The 14,738-nt window shown below is 47.3% G+C and overlaps 1 protein-coding gene across 1 annotated transcript in view; it reads right to left on the minus strand.

The window, feature by feature from the left end:
• SMCHD1 (structural maintenance of chromosomes flexible hinge domain containing 1) overlaps positions 1 to 14,738 on the minus strand; it is a 2,274,803-nt gene that overhangs the window by 786,141 nt on the left and 1,473,924 nt on the right. The window lies entirely within an intron of this gene.

A 14,738-nucleotide genomic window follows, 5' to 3' on the forward strand; every position in this document is an offset into this window, starting at 1 on the left:
TATCCCAATGGTAGCATGGACAAAGCAGTCTTAGGCTAAGCTCTTTTGGCATGTGAAGCCAGCTGTTTTACCACATATAACCCCTTGAATACCAAGTGAAAGGACACCACACAGGTTGTTATGAAAATAAACAATATATTTATTAATAACAAACACCTCTGAACTCTTTATGAGATCAGAGGGCTAAGCACATGACAAAACTCTTAGGAAAAATACGTTTAAGTTGCACGAATTACAATGGTGCCCTAGGGGCACGTCAAACCATATACTAAGTAAGTGGGTTGAGAAAGTCGATAGAAGGAATGGAGCTGTCCAGAGGCTGTAGGATCGCTGGGACTACACTACCCTAACCTTAGGTAAGTAATAGGAGGCCCACGGGACGCGTGTGCAGAGTGTGAACTCACACGCGAGATGCGTAACAAAGTCAATGGACAGTACAATTTACGAAAAGGTAAGTAATAGACAGTTCCGACTAGCTAGGACTAAAACGACTGGAAATCTGGACACTAGGAGAGTCAATCTACCCTTGAGCACCGAAATGCTCTTGTTACCTCACCCACGGGCTGCGGGTGCATAGGCGTCAAAGTGTGTCGGGTTTCCGCATTGAACTCTATGGAGCCTTGAAGAAAGATGCTGCAGGCGACCAGGAGGAAGCTGTCCGGAGTGATCCAAGGGTGGATCAAGGAAGATGAAGACCTGAAAGCAGAGGGGACAATGTTCAAAGTCACTAGCCAGTGACTGGAGTGGAACCAGGAAGGAACCAGAGGCTGTCGTCGTGATCAGGTGAAGAGTGGACGCTTGACTCTGCAGCCACATGGACCAGGTGGTGTCTTCGACGACCAGGATGGAGGCACGAGCTGACCCATGCAGGCTCTCGCTGTCGGCGGTGTTGGATCCGGATTCGGCGTCAACAGGCCTTGGCAAAGGCAACCCACGCGGTGAGTGGAATCGGCGTCTGGTGCGGACCAGGAGGGTCCGGGGTGCTTCTCCTTTGCAAGGAAGCTGGGGCCAGTCTGGAGCAACCAGACCAGCGGTGTGGATTTCAAGGTTGGTCGTCTAAGAGGCCACTAGCCAGCCGGCAAGTGACCAGACAACGCGTCGAGCAGCAATCAAGCAAAAGGGCCGCACGCAGATCTCGTGGAGGTGAAGAGTGTACGCTTGACTCTGCAGCCACGTGGACCAGGAGGTGTCTTCGACGACCAGGATGGAGGCATGAGCTGTCCCACGCAGGCTCTCGCTGTCAGCGGTGTTGGTTCCGGATTCGGCGTCAACAGGCCTGGGCAAAGGCAACCCACGCGGTGAGTGGAAAAGGCGTCTGGTGCGGACCAGGAGGGTCCGGGGTGCTTCTCCTTTGCAGGGAAGCAAGGGATGGTGTGGAGCAACCAGACCAGCGGTGTGGATTTCAAGGATCGTCGTCTAGGAGGCCACTAGCCAGCCGGCAAGTGATCAGACACCGCGTCGAGCAGCAATCAAGCAAAAGGGCCCCAAGCAGATCTCGTGGATGCTGGAGGGCTGATCTTCTGTGCAGGAGCTGCTCGGGGCTGGGGCTTCTCAATCCCCAAAGCACTTCGTCGAGGATGCCTCTGAAGTCGTGCTGGAAGCGAAGTGCAGTTTCTTCAAGATGGCCGGTCCCACGTGTCTCGTCGCACCCACGGATCTCAGCTGTGCTGCAGATGTGAGTTGAAGTCGGAGAGGTCTGGAAGTCCGGGTCTGGTCGGGCTCTGAAGTCTGGATCCACCAGGGAAGACGACAAAGTGAACCGCTGGAACACATGATGATGCCTGCTTATGCAGGGTGGTCACTCCTTGGCCACAAAGGAGATTTCTTCAGTGTTCTGCGGAGCAGAACGTCGAAGTCCAGAGTTTCTTCTTGTTAAGTTTCAATGCAGGATAATCTAATTTGGAATGGGACCAGATCCTACCTTTATTCTGCTAAAGGGGGCTGTACTATCACTAGGTCCCTCCTATGGGTGGGACAAGGAAGGGGGGTGGTTACACCCCCTATCCTTTGTCCGGTTTCGCGCCAGAGTTGGGGCTGGAGAGCCCCAGCAACTGGTTTGAGCTGGTGTATGCACAGGGCACCTTGTGTGCCCCAGGCATGTCTCATTCCTTTCAGGCATGTCCTACCTAATACACAAAATCCTGTCTGGGGTGGTGCTAGCACCTCCCAAGGCAGGAAGCCCTTTGTTCAGGCCTCCCTCGCTGGAAGGACTCCCAGCAGCAGGAGGTCAGACTCGTGTCTGTGGTGGCAGCATCCATTTTGTGATGCTGAGTTTCGAGTTAACTTTAACCGGGGTTCACAGTTACATACATGTCGTGTCCCTCTAAAAGGGTGGAATGCTACCCCCGTCGCCAGAATTGGCGAGGGGGTAGTATTCCAATTCGTATGACACCTTACTCGATATGTTTTGATAATGCTATGCCAAAGTTACCAATAACCGCGAGGATTATAATGCACTTAAGAGTATTTGGTATAGCGTTATCATGAAAACAGCTAAAGGACTTGGTTCCGAAAGCTGCAGACAGGCTCAGCTCATGCCAGAGCACTATCTCACATAATTCCAAGCACTCTGCCTCCAGGATTGTTAAGGCCTGCCATAGGAGTGACATAGGAGTATATGTGTCCATCTTAGGTTTAGATATAGGTATACTATATCTAAAGCAAAGGGTGATTACACCACCTTGCTCAGCTGATTTATCAGCCAGTTGTGTCAGATTTGGATGGCCAGCCAGGGGTGGCATAATACATGCTGCAGCCCCAGGTAGGCCTTGGGTTCACTTATGCCCTGGGTACCTATGGTACACTGTACAAGGACTTACAAGAGGGACCCAATACCAATTGGTAAATGAACCTAAAGTACATGGATGTCAATTCAATTCAAAAGTAGCTTTATTCGATTTTAGCAAGGAAAATCATAAAAGCACATTTTAATACAGCATGATAAAAAGAATTTAACTCAGACCTAGTATTAAAATAGACATAGACAATAAGAAACGACTTTTAAAAATTTTTTCTTAAAAAAGGTATATCAGATTCAGAGGACAATCAATTCATAGATGCTCTGCACCTTACTGCAAATTTCAAAAAACTAGCAGCTACAGTAATGGTATGTTCATCTTCGAGCATATAGAGCTTGAGTAAGGCTGGTCTGCACTGTCTTAGACCCCATTGTTTCAAAAGTGGTAGGAGATGCTTCTTTCTACCCCAATCATAATATTTGCAGAATAAAAGGACGTGGATATTGGATTGCTTAGAGGTATTGTCACAAGGACAGACCACCAGATTAGTGGACCAGTCATTTGTGGTGGGAAATGTTAATAGGCGGTAGAAGCACTCTGTCCTCATCCTTGTTAGCAGCATTCTCGTATAGGTTGGAATATGCGGAGAAAGATAGGAGGGAATGCCAACGTCATGAAGAAGGAGCTTGTGATGGGCAATCGATAGTTTGTTACCTTCAATATAAGAGCGCCTGTCTTCAAGTAAACCTAAACAGCGGGCCTTAAGGTCCTTTTTTAGAATGGTTGTGCATAAGGTCGGATTGGCATATAAATCAGCTAAATCCAAAGATGTTAGGAATTTCCGCACGTAAGCGAGCCAGGATATTTTTCTTGAGACACTTGAGGCCATGCAGTCCATGATCACATCTCGGTTTAGCACAGTTTTTTCCGAGGTCCATATTTTGTGCCATAAAAGAATTGGTGCGGTTTTAATTGTGTCCGAGATATGTACACGGGCAAGCTCGTTGTGGCAGACTGTGGTGGAGGTTGATCGTGGCACAGCCAGCAGGTATTTTAAGAATGCATTCTCGCTGGTTTGTATCTCTCCACAATCCGCCAGACCCCAGATTCCAGCCCCATATGTTGCAGTGGAAATGCACTTAGCTACAAATATATCCAACAGGATCCCTACCGGTTTCCCACCTAGTTTTGTGGCAAATTTCTTTAGGGCTCCGATTTGTCTTATGAAAGCCAAGTTACGGGTATGAATAGCATTTTTCCATGACCCTTTGCTATTGAAGAGTATGCCCAAGTAAGTAAAAGTTTTTGTGAGAGAGATCTTGGATGCGTTAATGAACGTGTTGCATGAAGTCTTCTTCTTTTTACTACAACACATAGTAAATGTTTTACTTACGTTGATCTTTAGACCTCTCTCGCCCATAAATGTTGAGAAGGCTGACAGTGCTTTTTGTAGCCCTAATTGTGTCCTTGACATGATAACGGCGTCGTCCGCATATAAGAGAATTGGGACTGCCAGGCCTTTTATTTTAGGGTAGTCAACGTTCAGTTTTGCGAGGCAGTCGGCGACGCTGTTTATATATAAATTGAAAAGAAAAGGGGCGAGGATGCAACCCTGTCTAACCCCCTTTTTGATGGGGAATTTGCTCGTGCAACTCCCATCCTTGCCGTAGCGAACCTTGGCCCCAGCTCCACGGTACAATTCTTTTATGAAAGCAAGTATATTGGGATCAACTCCCATGGCGGTAAGGGTAGACCACAGTATAGAGTGGTTAAGGCAGTCAAAAGCAGAGCTTAAGTCCACAAAGGTCATATATAAATTACACCCTTTTGCCGTCACATATTTATCGGTAATCAAAGCTAAGTTGAGGCATTGTTCCACTGTCCCAAGGCCAGAGACAAATCCATATTGAAATTTGGATAAGGTGTTATTTGCCTGGGCCCATATCTGCAGTTGATTCAGCAGGACTCTCCCCGCCACCTTCATCATGGAGTCCAGCAAAGAAATGGGTCTGTAACACTTTGGGTCCATTCTTTCCCCTTTTTTAAAGATTGGTATTATGATGGCTTCTTGCCAAGTTTCAGGGAATCCTGTGTGGGCATAGGAGTTAAGGACGTTTGTAACAATTGGTGCCCACAGTTTGATGTTGTCTTTAAATAAATCTATTGGTATTCCGTCCGGCCCAGGGGCTTTAGCATTAGAACTTTCAAGAATGGCCAGTTCCACTTCTGCATAATTGAAAGAGATGGTGAGTGGAAATGACTCTGTATAATTTCTTTGTATCTCATTGCTCTCAGTTTGATGAATGTCAGGGTGGGGTGGCTCAATCTGTTCATCTAGTTTATACAATTCTGTAAAGTGATTTATCCAGACTTCCTCTTGGATGGCAATTTCTATGAGGTCAGTTGTCCTATCTATGAAAAAAGGGGCGTTGACCTCTCTCCAAAAGGCCGTGTTGTCTTTTAGGATACTTGCTTTTACCAAAGCTTCCCAGGCTGCAGATTTCAGTTCCTTTTTCCTGTTTTTAATTGCCTGTTTATAAGCTGCACGGGCTGATCTTATTTCCGTCTGATTTTTTGGGTGTTTGTTGAGAGTAGTCTTTAGGATATTGTGTGTACTTGAACATTCACGATCAAACCATCCAGGGCTTTTTGACCCATTACTTTTGTTGTGTTTTCTATACAAGTTTTTCCTAATTTGTGACGCAATTTGATCAAAAGCACTGATGATTTCCTGTGGATTGGGAGGGTATTCTAGACAAATCCGGAATAGATCAGGGTCAAAGTTGATCAAATTTTCGAGAAACTTGGATGTATCAATTTTTGCCCACTTTAAAGTATAACCGTTTCTCGACGAGAGTGATATGGAATGTGAATAGAGGTTTCCTGTAGTGCTCCCGGACTTGTTTCCACTAATGGGGGAATATATTTTCGCACTGATAGGGTAGTGGTCACTCATAACCAGCTCCTCTGTCCTTGTTTCTCGGGCATCGCCGTGGTGACTATTTGACAGAAGAATAAAGTCTATAGTCGTGAGCGAGCCCCTTCCATTGAATGTAGGTTGGAAGACAGTTGGTGGAACTGTTAGGTCATTAAAAAAGCCCAAATCCCATTTGTGCAATAAGTTGTTTAGTTGGGAACCCATAGCTGAGTGTTCGAAATGGGTGGTGTGTTCGCCATTTGGGGCTCTTAGGTCGCAAACCCTGGTTCCACTATGTGGGCATAGGTGACAGTTGAAATCTCCTAGAATAACTAAACGTCTGTCTAGACGAGGCCCACCCATGCCCTTCTTGATAAGTTTGGATATAAAGTCTATGAATTTTGGTTGGTCGTCTCTCTGTGTACTATTATATAGGTTTACGATGAGAGAGCTAACAACCTCTTTCCCAGTCATTCTTAAGGCCTGTGAGTGGAGGCTAAAGGACTTTAAGGTAGGATCAAGTGAGGCAACCTCAATGGGTTCTAGAGATACATTGAGTCTATTTGTAACATATAGGCAAAGACCTCCTGAGGGTCTGCCTCTGGTAGACTGGGTAGCTGGGGTGAAATGTGTGCTATAGCCGTCCAGATTGGTAGGTGTCAGGTCCCAACATTCCTGTAGTGCTATGATATCAAATCTGTTTATAAAGTTCAGGAAAGTTGGGTCCTTCGCTTTGACTGAAAGACCGGCTATGTTCCAGGTTAGGATAGACAAGTGTTGATTAAAGTCGGTATGATTTGGGGGGCAATAGGGATGACTGTGATCAGGGGTTAAAGTGGATGGAGCCAAGGGACCATTTATTTGTACGGCAGTGGGCCCAGAAGGGGACATATTAGTGGGGCCAACAATAAGTTGTTCTATAACACGTTCCCCATATTGACTTGGGGGTGACCCAATACTAGCAGGGGGCAAAGGAAATTTTGTCTTATTCTGAGGAGATGGATGGTTGCTTGATGGTCAATCGACCATTTCTAAAACTGAATAATAGTTGCTGGTTGGTACCCCCCTCCACCCCTCTGCGTAGGGTTGCTCTCTTCTTTGATTCCAAGGGTGAAAATCCCACTCCCTTCCTCTGTTGCGTGTATCAACCTGAGACCAACTCCAGCCTGGGGATTGGTTCCAGCTAAGAGGATAATCTTGATCGCGGGGGATCCTTGGAGGATAAAAGAAGGACAGACGATGGGTGTCTATAGATCCCTTTCTCTCCAGGGTTGACCAAGAGCAAATATATTTAACAGTCTCTGGATCGTCAAAATTGATGATAATGCAGTCCCCCTGTATTCTTTTTCTAGTTTCCCCAATCCAAGGAACCCTGCGTGTCATGGAGAGCCTGCTATTACAGTGGGAGGGAAGGGGTCTGTTGACGTTGAACCATTGCATGACTTTATTTTTTAAGGACCAGGTGGATTCACTCGTATTTTCATCTAGTTCTGGGACTCCCGTAAGGATCACGGTGTAGGGAGTTGCCTCTGGGGGGAGGTGGATAGGTCTCTTTGGCTTGGCTGGTTTATTCGTAGTGTCACTTGCTGGTTGTACATCTAAGGGCTTAGGAGGGGGGGGCTTTGATTTAGTTTTGGAGGGCTCGGAGATTGTTATGGTTGGCTTTCCCTGAGCTTGCTTGGTGGTGTCTTTAGTGTTTGTTGGAATTACTTTAGTGCTAGTAGGCGTTTTGGGAGGTTTACCTGCCGGTAAAGCGGTGTTATGTGTTGGTGGTGGGGGTGAGGATTTCTGCACAGTGGTTTCCCTAGTATGATTGGGAATTGTGGAGGCTGGGGGAGCTGTAACAATGCTAAGAGGTTTTTGTTGGCTAGTAAGGGTGATAAGTCTAGCAATTTGTTTCTCGATGTTATTTAAGGATCTTTCGATAGGTAATAATTGGGATTTTATGAGATCCTTAATTGTGACAACCATATGTGTGTTAAGCTCTGCATGATTTGTAGTTCCAGCGGCAGCGTGGTCCCTCTGAGCATCTTCCAAGGATGCAGCTATTACCGAGGGGTCATCCACATTAATATGTTGGGGGGTACTGACATTGTTTTTGCGTTTAGTGTGGGGGGATTTTTTTGACCTTGTGTGCTTTGGTGGACGTTTCTGATTAGTCGTAACAATTGGCCTTGTGCTATCCTGTTTAGGGATGGCTCCCTCCCTTATCCCCTTCTCGGTATTAGTGGCAGGGACAACTAGAAGTTGCGACTCTATTAGAGTTGGCGATGCCATTTGAGTCTGGCTAATCATCAGAGTCGGTGTTTTCTCCAGGTCTTCCTGCGAGGTTTCCCCCAAGGATAAGTGAGTGACGGATAAATCAACACTCATAGGAATGGTGTGTAAATCTGCACGGACTTCTTGCAGTAATGGGGCGTTATTGCCTTGTTGGATGGGTGTTTTGGCTAAGGCCAGAAGGCCCATGGAGGATCTTCGTGCTGCTGCTAAGTCCTGAGAAACACGTCTTTCCAATAAAACAATCCCCTGGTTTATTGCATCGTTGGCCTTCGTAATGAATTGGTCAATTGGACCAGTCACCTGGCCCACCCCTTGTGCCGTCTTACTCCGCATGACCCTTGTAGTCATGAGGGCTCTGTATTACACGCACACAAATAAAGGAAAAAGGGGATAGCAAGATACTATCAGGATGCGAGGGGAGATGTCAAAAAGGGCTAGATGAAATAAAATAGGCCCAGGCCAGGCTCGCTCAGGCTTGAACGGGCTTAAACGGGCCCGCCCTTTGCCCGGGCTTCGCCCCGGGCTGCGACCCGCGCGCGTCCCGCGATGCGCGTTTGAGCCCTTGCTTAAATGCTGTAGTGTGACGAGGGGCGGGCACTGGGAGGGGGCGCGGCTCACGCAGGAAGAGGAAACAGCTGATGGACTTAGCGCTGTTCCTCGCAGTCCCGGGGCCGCGCCTCTCACCTCCTCTGCGGCCTCGCGGTGGCTTTCTCCTTTCACTTGTTGCGTGGGCAGTCTGGCAAAGAAGCTGCTACTCCTGTAGCAGAGGCAGGACACTGGAAGCGCTGGGAACAAAAACCTCAAAGGCGAGCGGCATGGATGTCAATTTAGAGAGAGAACAGCTAGGCTGTGGGTCTGATTAGCAGGCCCACAGCCAGGGAAAGTCGTAAACCAGTGAAGCAAAAAGCAAAAATCTGGGGTGACCATAGGATTGCAGACCCTACTCTCCTACAGACATCCCTTGAAATAGGTTCACCTCTACTGACCACCAGATGAGTTCTGCTGCAGCGTTCCCGGAGACCACAATTGTGCCAAACAGGTCTACCATTAGCTGGACCCATAGCTAGTGATGGTACCACTGCAGCGTTGTGTGTCACTGTGCATGCGTGACAAGGAAGATCTAGGTAGAAACAGACCTAGCAGGCGTAAGGCTATCAGGATTAGGATTTAAGCTCCCTCCCGAAACATCGGAATGATAACTTGAATGTCTCAGATCCTTTGGCTTGAAGCAAGATCATGTTCAGAGCTGCTCCTGAGAATAGTAGTTGCTATTAGGGTTCCAGGTAATTTGGGCACATTGATAGTTTATTTCAAATTGAACAGCAAAGACGTTGTTAACCCCTTCGATGCTCATGACGAGCTCAGCTCGTCATGAGGCACGGTTGAGCTGTGCTCATGACGAGCTCAGCTCGTCAACAACAATGGAATAACTCGGGACCCAGCACAGGAGGAGAAAACCATAAGCAGCGATGGTGTTAAATACAATTGACCTTACATCATCAACATCGACTCAGATTTGACCAGCCAGTTGTCCAAGTATGGACATAATGGGATTTCCAACCTCCTGAGAAGAACCATCACCACTGCAGTTAACTGTCGAAATCAAGCCAAATGGGAGGACAGTGAACTGAAAGTGAATGGAGCCCAACACAAAATGTAGGTATCGCCGGTGCGACTTCAGGCTTGGTATGTAGGACTGACGCATACAGCAAGTCGAATGACACCATTCAGTTTCCAGTTCCAAAAGAACCTGAACCAGGGACAGCATTCTGTATTTCTTATTGCAGAGGAAAAAGTCAAAGAGCCAGAAGTCCAGGATCAAATGAAGACGGCAATCCTTTTTAGGAAGCAGAACACACCAGGACAAGTACCCCTGCCCAATTTCCTGCTCTGGCACCAACTCCACTATCATTCCAGGCACAGGCCATAAACAGCTTGCCTCCCTTTCTTTTGTGGTCATAGGGTAAATGCAACAACAGGATTCACATGTACGTGAATTATGATCCAACTCCAAGCACCACAGACAGGTGGATTGAGTGTCTGTAATTGCCATCTGTCTATCAAGATCCTAACAAGGCTTAAAGCCTGTATACTATGAGGAAGACAGTCGTAGTACTGCACCAAACTGTTTAGTGAGGAAATTAATTCCTCTGCCATACCTCTGTCTCTCAATCTCTCTCACTCTCGATCCACATCAAAACAGTGGAAAAAGGGAGACGATATTAGGATGCTGAGGCTCGATGACTCAAGTGAAGTCACAATGGGATCTCTTCTGGTGCCAATGTGGATCCGACACCCTCTATCAGCATGGGAGAACTACTCAAGTTTGCAGGATCCAGTCTGATCTCTTGAGATGAGGATTCCGAAGTCGGAAGTAGCCATCAGAACAGAAAGGGGCACAATGGGCCCTGAAGCTAATTAAAATGCATTATCAAAGTAATATCTACTAAAAATGCCACCTTCAATTACAGAAATTTGAAGTGACAAAAATGTAGAGACTCAAAATGAGTACCCACAAGAAATTGAATAACTAGCCAGCAGGTTCAAAACAGATCAACAAAGGGTTCCAAAGGAAAGTTATTTTGAAGGTCTTTCAAAAACCTTGGCACAATTCCATGTTCCTTCCTTTGGCAAAGAGCTACACGACACCACCCCCATGCCCCAATTCAAGACTAGAAAAATCTACAACACAAACATTCACTTCACATTTTTGATTAACTGGTACTTCTGCCCAACCAGTCTATAATTGAACTCCTTACCTTTAATCTCACAAATTCCTCATCCGTAGAAAATCCCCCAAATGCCAGACTGGATCCGAAAACTTTCCATAGCAGTGCTCCAGTGTGCCACTAGGTTCCGCTCCCGGAAGTGACAGAGCAGAGCCACATATAAGTGTCACACATAAATGCCAACTTCAGTTTCTTCCCTGACTTGTTCCACTCCCTCTAAAGCGGAGCACAATATAAATGTGGTGCCAGTGTGTAGCACCCTAAAATGGGACGTTTTAAGTAGAAAAGAGTCATACAACAAAACTAGAAGATGAAAGGGTAGCGAGGAACCTGTAGTTAGCGTATCCACTAGAAAGAGCATTAAAGAAAGTCAATAACTTGTTCTTCTAATGGATACTTTTAACCGCAGATTCCTCACTTTCAGAATAGATATGAACGCAGTATGTGGCGTGGTGGTGGGTCAGGGAAATGGTTCAAACCAAAAAGTCCTGCAGGAACATATGGCCAAAATGGCCATTCTGTCGGATTTGGCTATCAAGGCAGAAGTCCTCTGTGACCTTGTGCACTGATGCTATGTAGCAGCTTGATAAATATCCAGTAAAGGTACGCCACCTGTCAGCACAATAGTAGTAGTCTTTGCTCTGGTAAAATGAGCTCTCAATCCCTGAGGGGGCTGCTTCTTAGCCAATGCGTAGCAGATCTTGATGCAGAGGACTTTCCATCTGGATTGTGCCCTCTTTTGCACTGCCTTATGTTCCTTTCCCACAGAGAACCCCGCCAAGGGATGATCTCCTTTCTGATGGTCTTTGTTATGGGAGCAACATGTGGACCAAACATTTCAGGAAACGCATCACAACAGGCAATTTGAAAAAAAGATGGCTGGTCCAGTAACTACAGAAAGGCGAAAGGGCCAATGGATACTCTTTAACAGTGCCCACAGCAAGTGCTGGGAGGGCCAAAGATAAAAAAACAGCAACTCATACAACAATTTGCCTGCAATTTGTCTGTGTCACAGGTGCCACACCAAATCACTAACCCATCGTTTCAACATAAACAGAATTTGTAGAAGGATACCTGGCAGTCAGGCTGACACCAACTACTTCAGGAGATAGATAAAATGTGGTTAACTGTTTCTGCGCAATCTCCACACATGGGTGTTCAGATTGCACAGGTCTGGGTGCAAGACTCAGCCCTGCTGCTGAGACAGAAGAGCATCCAGATGAGGCAGACTCACTGTAAGAAAGATGCTCAGGCCCCACATTTCTGGGTACCTTACTCTTCTGGCCCAATCCAGAGCTACTTGGATAACTTTTGCCTGATCATTCCGTTCTTCTTCCGAATTCTTGGCAGGAGAGGCAGCAGAGTGAAGGCGTACAGGAATCCGTGCTTCAGTGCAAGTGGAATGCATCTTGGATGGAAAGCCTTCTTAGGAGCTGCAGTGTGCAAAAGCATTGACATCGCACATTCTTAGCAGTGGCATACACATCAATCCAGGGTTCTCCCAGTGCTGGAAAGCACCCTGCGCCACCTCCGGGTGTAGCTGACATTCATGATCCTTAGGTGCCGCCTGCTGAGTTCTTACGCCCTGTCAGTTAAAGATCCTGCAGAGTGGTGGGTCACCAGGGAGCTGCCCTGACGATTGAGGAAGCTCCAGAGCTGCACAGCCGCTTGGCACAGAACCCAGTACAGTACCCGAATCCTACTTGTTGCAGTACCACATGGCAGTGGTGTTGTCCATGATAATCTGACTCAACATTCTTTTGAGGGATGGCAGGAAGGAAGGCCTTTGATGACAAGCAAATCACCTGCAGCTCCAAAAGATTTATTAGAAGATGGGTCTTCATCAGAGACCAGAGAGGTCTTATCTTCACCTCCTAACGATGCACTCCCCTACCAAGTAGTAACGCAAAAGTCAAATGGCCACCGTCAAATCGGAGTGAAGTAGGGGAAGGGATCTGCTGCTGGTTTAATTGCTGTCCTGCAGGCACTACAGTAGATCTTTTGCATTAGCTTCTGACACATGGGTAAAATCTGACAGGGTCCCTTGGAGGTAGGTCCTTTGAGACTCCAAATGCTATTGTAGAGCCTGCGTGTGCCATCTGGCTTAGTCAGCAAGGAGGCTGCAGGAAGCCTTTAGGACAAAAAGCTTCAGAGCTATACTCTCTGAGACCCAAGAAGAGGTTGAAACATCAGGATCATGGCCCAAATATTCTGGACTCCGTGGTCCGGAAGAAAGGCCTGAAAGTGCATAGTATCAAAGATGGCTGTGACAAAAGGGAGTCTCTACGAAGAAGTGAGGTGTGACTTCAGCAGTTTGAATGAGAACCTCAACGATATCAAGAAGATTACCATCATCTGGAGGTGGTCTGCGACTAACTGTGGGGAGCCCACCTTCAACAGCCAGTCGTTGAGGCAGAGAAGACTGGTAACCCTGACCTCTGAATATGGGCAGCAACTTTGTGAACACCTGAGGGGCACTAGTAAGCCCGAGAGTGAGCACGGCACACTAAATGTGCTCATGCCCCACATTGAATAGAAGGTAGTGCCCGTGGGCCTGCAGGATAGCAATGTGAAAGTAGGTGTCCTATAGGTCCACTGCCATCATCCAGCCTAGGGATCCAGGGCAGAAAAATCATGGCAGCATGAGCATCTTAAATTTGTCCTCGAGCAGGATGGCGTTAAGAGGGTGGAGATCCAGAATAGGACTGAGGCCTCTGTCCTCCTTCGGCACGAGAAGTGGTAGAAAAAACATTCAGTCACCATGTCAGATGCTGGTACCCTATCAATAACCCCTTTGGACAAAAGAGCCTACACTTCCTGATCCAAAATGGACAGATGGTCCTCCAAAAGCGGCTCTGCTGTAGGGGTTGTAGGAGAGTAGGGGCTGCAATCCTATGATCACCCCAGATTTTTGCTTTTTGCTTCACTGGTTTACGACTTCTCTGGCTGTGGGCCTGCTAAACAGACCCACAGCCTTGCTGTTCTCTCACTAAATTGACACGTGTACCTTAAGTGCATTATCCAATTGGTACTGGTCCACCTTATCAGACCCTGTAACTCAGGGCATAGGTGTACCCAGGGCCTACCAGGGGCTGCAGCATGTATTATGCCACCCCTGGCTGGCCATCTAAATCTGACACAACTGGCTGCACGACAGCTGGGGCAATGTGGTGTAATCACCCTTTGCTTTAGATATAGTATACCTATATCTAACCCTAAAATGGACACCTGTATTCCTATCAGTCACTCCTATGGCAGGCCTTGACAATCCTGAAGGCAGAGTGCTTGGAATCGTATGAGATGGTGCTCTGGCATGAGCTGAGCCCGTTTGCAGCTTGCGGAACCAAGTCCTAATAGCTGTTCCATGATAACGCGTACCATATACTCTTAAGTGCATTATAATCCTCGCGGTTATATGCTAACTCTGGTATCGCTTTATCAAAACATGTTGAGTAAGGTGTCATACGAATTGGAATACTAACCCCTCGCCAATTCTGGCGACGGGGTTAGCATTCCACCCTTCTAGAGGGACACGACATGTATGTAACTGTGAACCCCGGTTAAAGTTAACTCAAGTCTCAGCATCACAAAATGGATGCTGCCACCACAGACACAAGTCTGACCTCCTGCTGCTGGGAGTCCTTCCAGCGAGGGAGGCTTGGACAAAGGGTTTCCTGTCAGGGGCTGTGCTAGCACCATCCCAGACAGGGTTTTGTGTATCCTGGGTAGGCAGGGCTTTAGAGGAAGGTGACTGCAAGTGGCACCCCGGTGCTCTCTATGCATCTGCCGGCTAGAACCAGTTCCAGGGGCACACCAGCCCCTGAGCTGGGGAAAGTCCGGCATGGGAGAGGGGTGTAACCACCCCCCTTCCTGGTCCCACCCATGGGCAGGACCTAGTCGCGTGCCAGCCCCTTTTCCTAGTATAAAGGTAGGAGCGGGCCCCCTTCCAAATTAGATCATCTTTGAATCCTGAAATTACTTTCTACGAAAGGAACTCTCGACTTCTTCTCAAGATTTCTCCCTTGTGACTAAGGAGTAGTCACCCTGCATCCGCAGGCACCATCCAAGCATCGC

This window comes from Lissotriton vulgaris, chromosome 4_1 (assembly GCF_964263255.1).
Source record: "Lissotriton vulgaris chromosome 4_1, aLisVul1.2, whole genome shotgun sequence".
Taxonomy (NCBI): Eukaryota; Metazoa; Chordata; class Amphibia; order Caudata; family Salamandridae; genus Lissotriton; species Lissotriton vulgaris.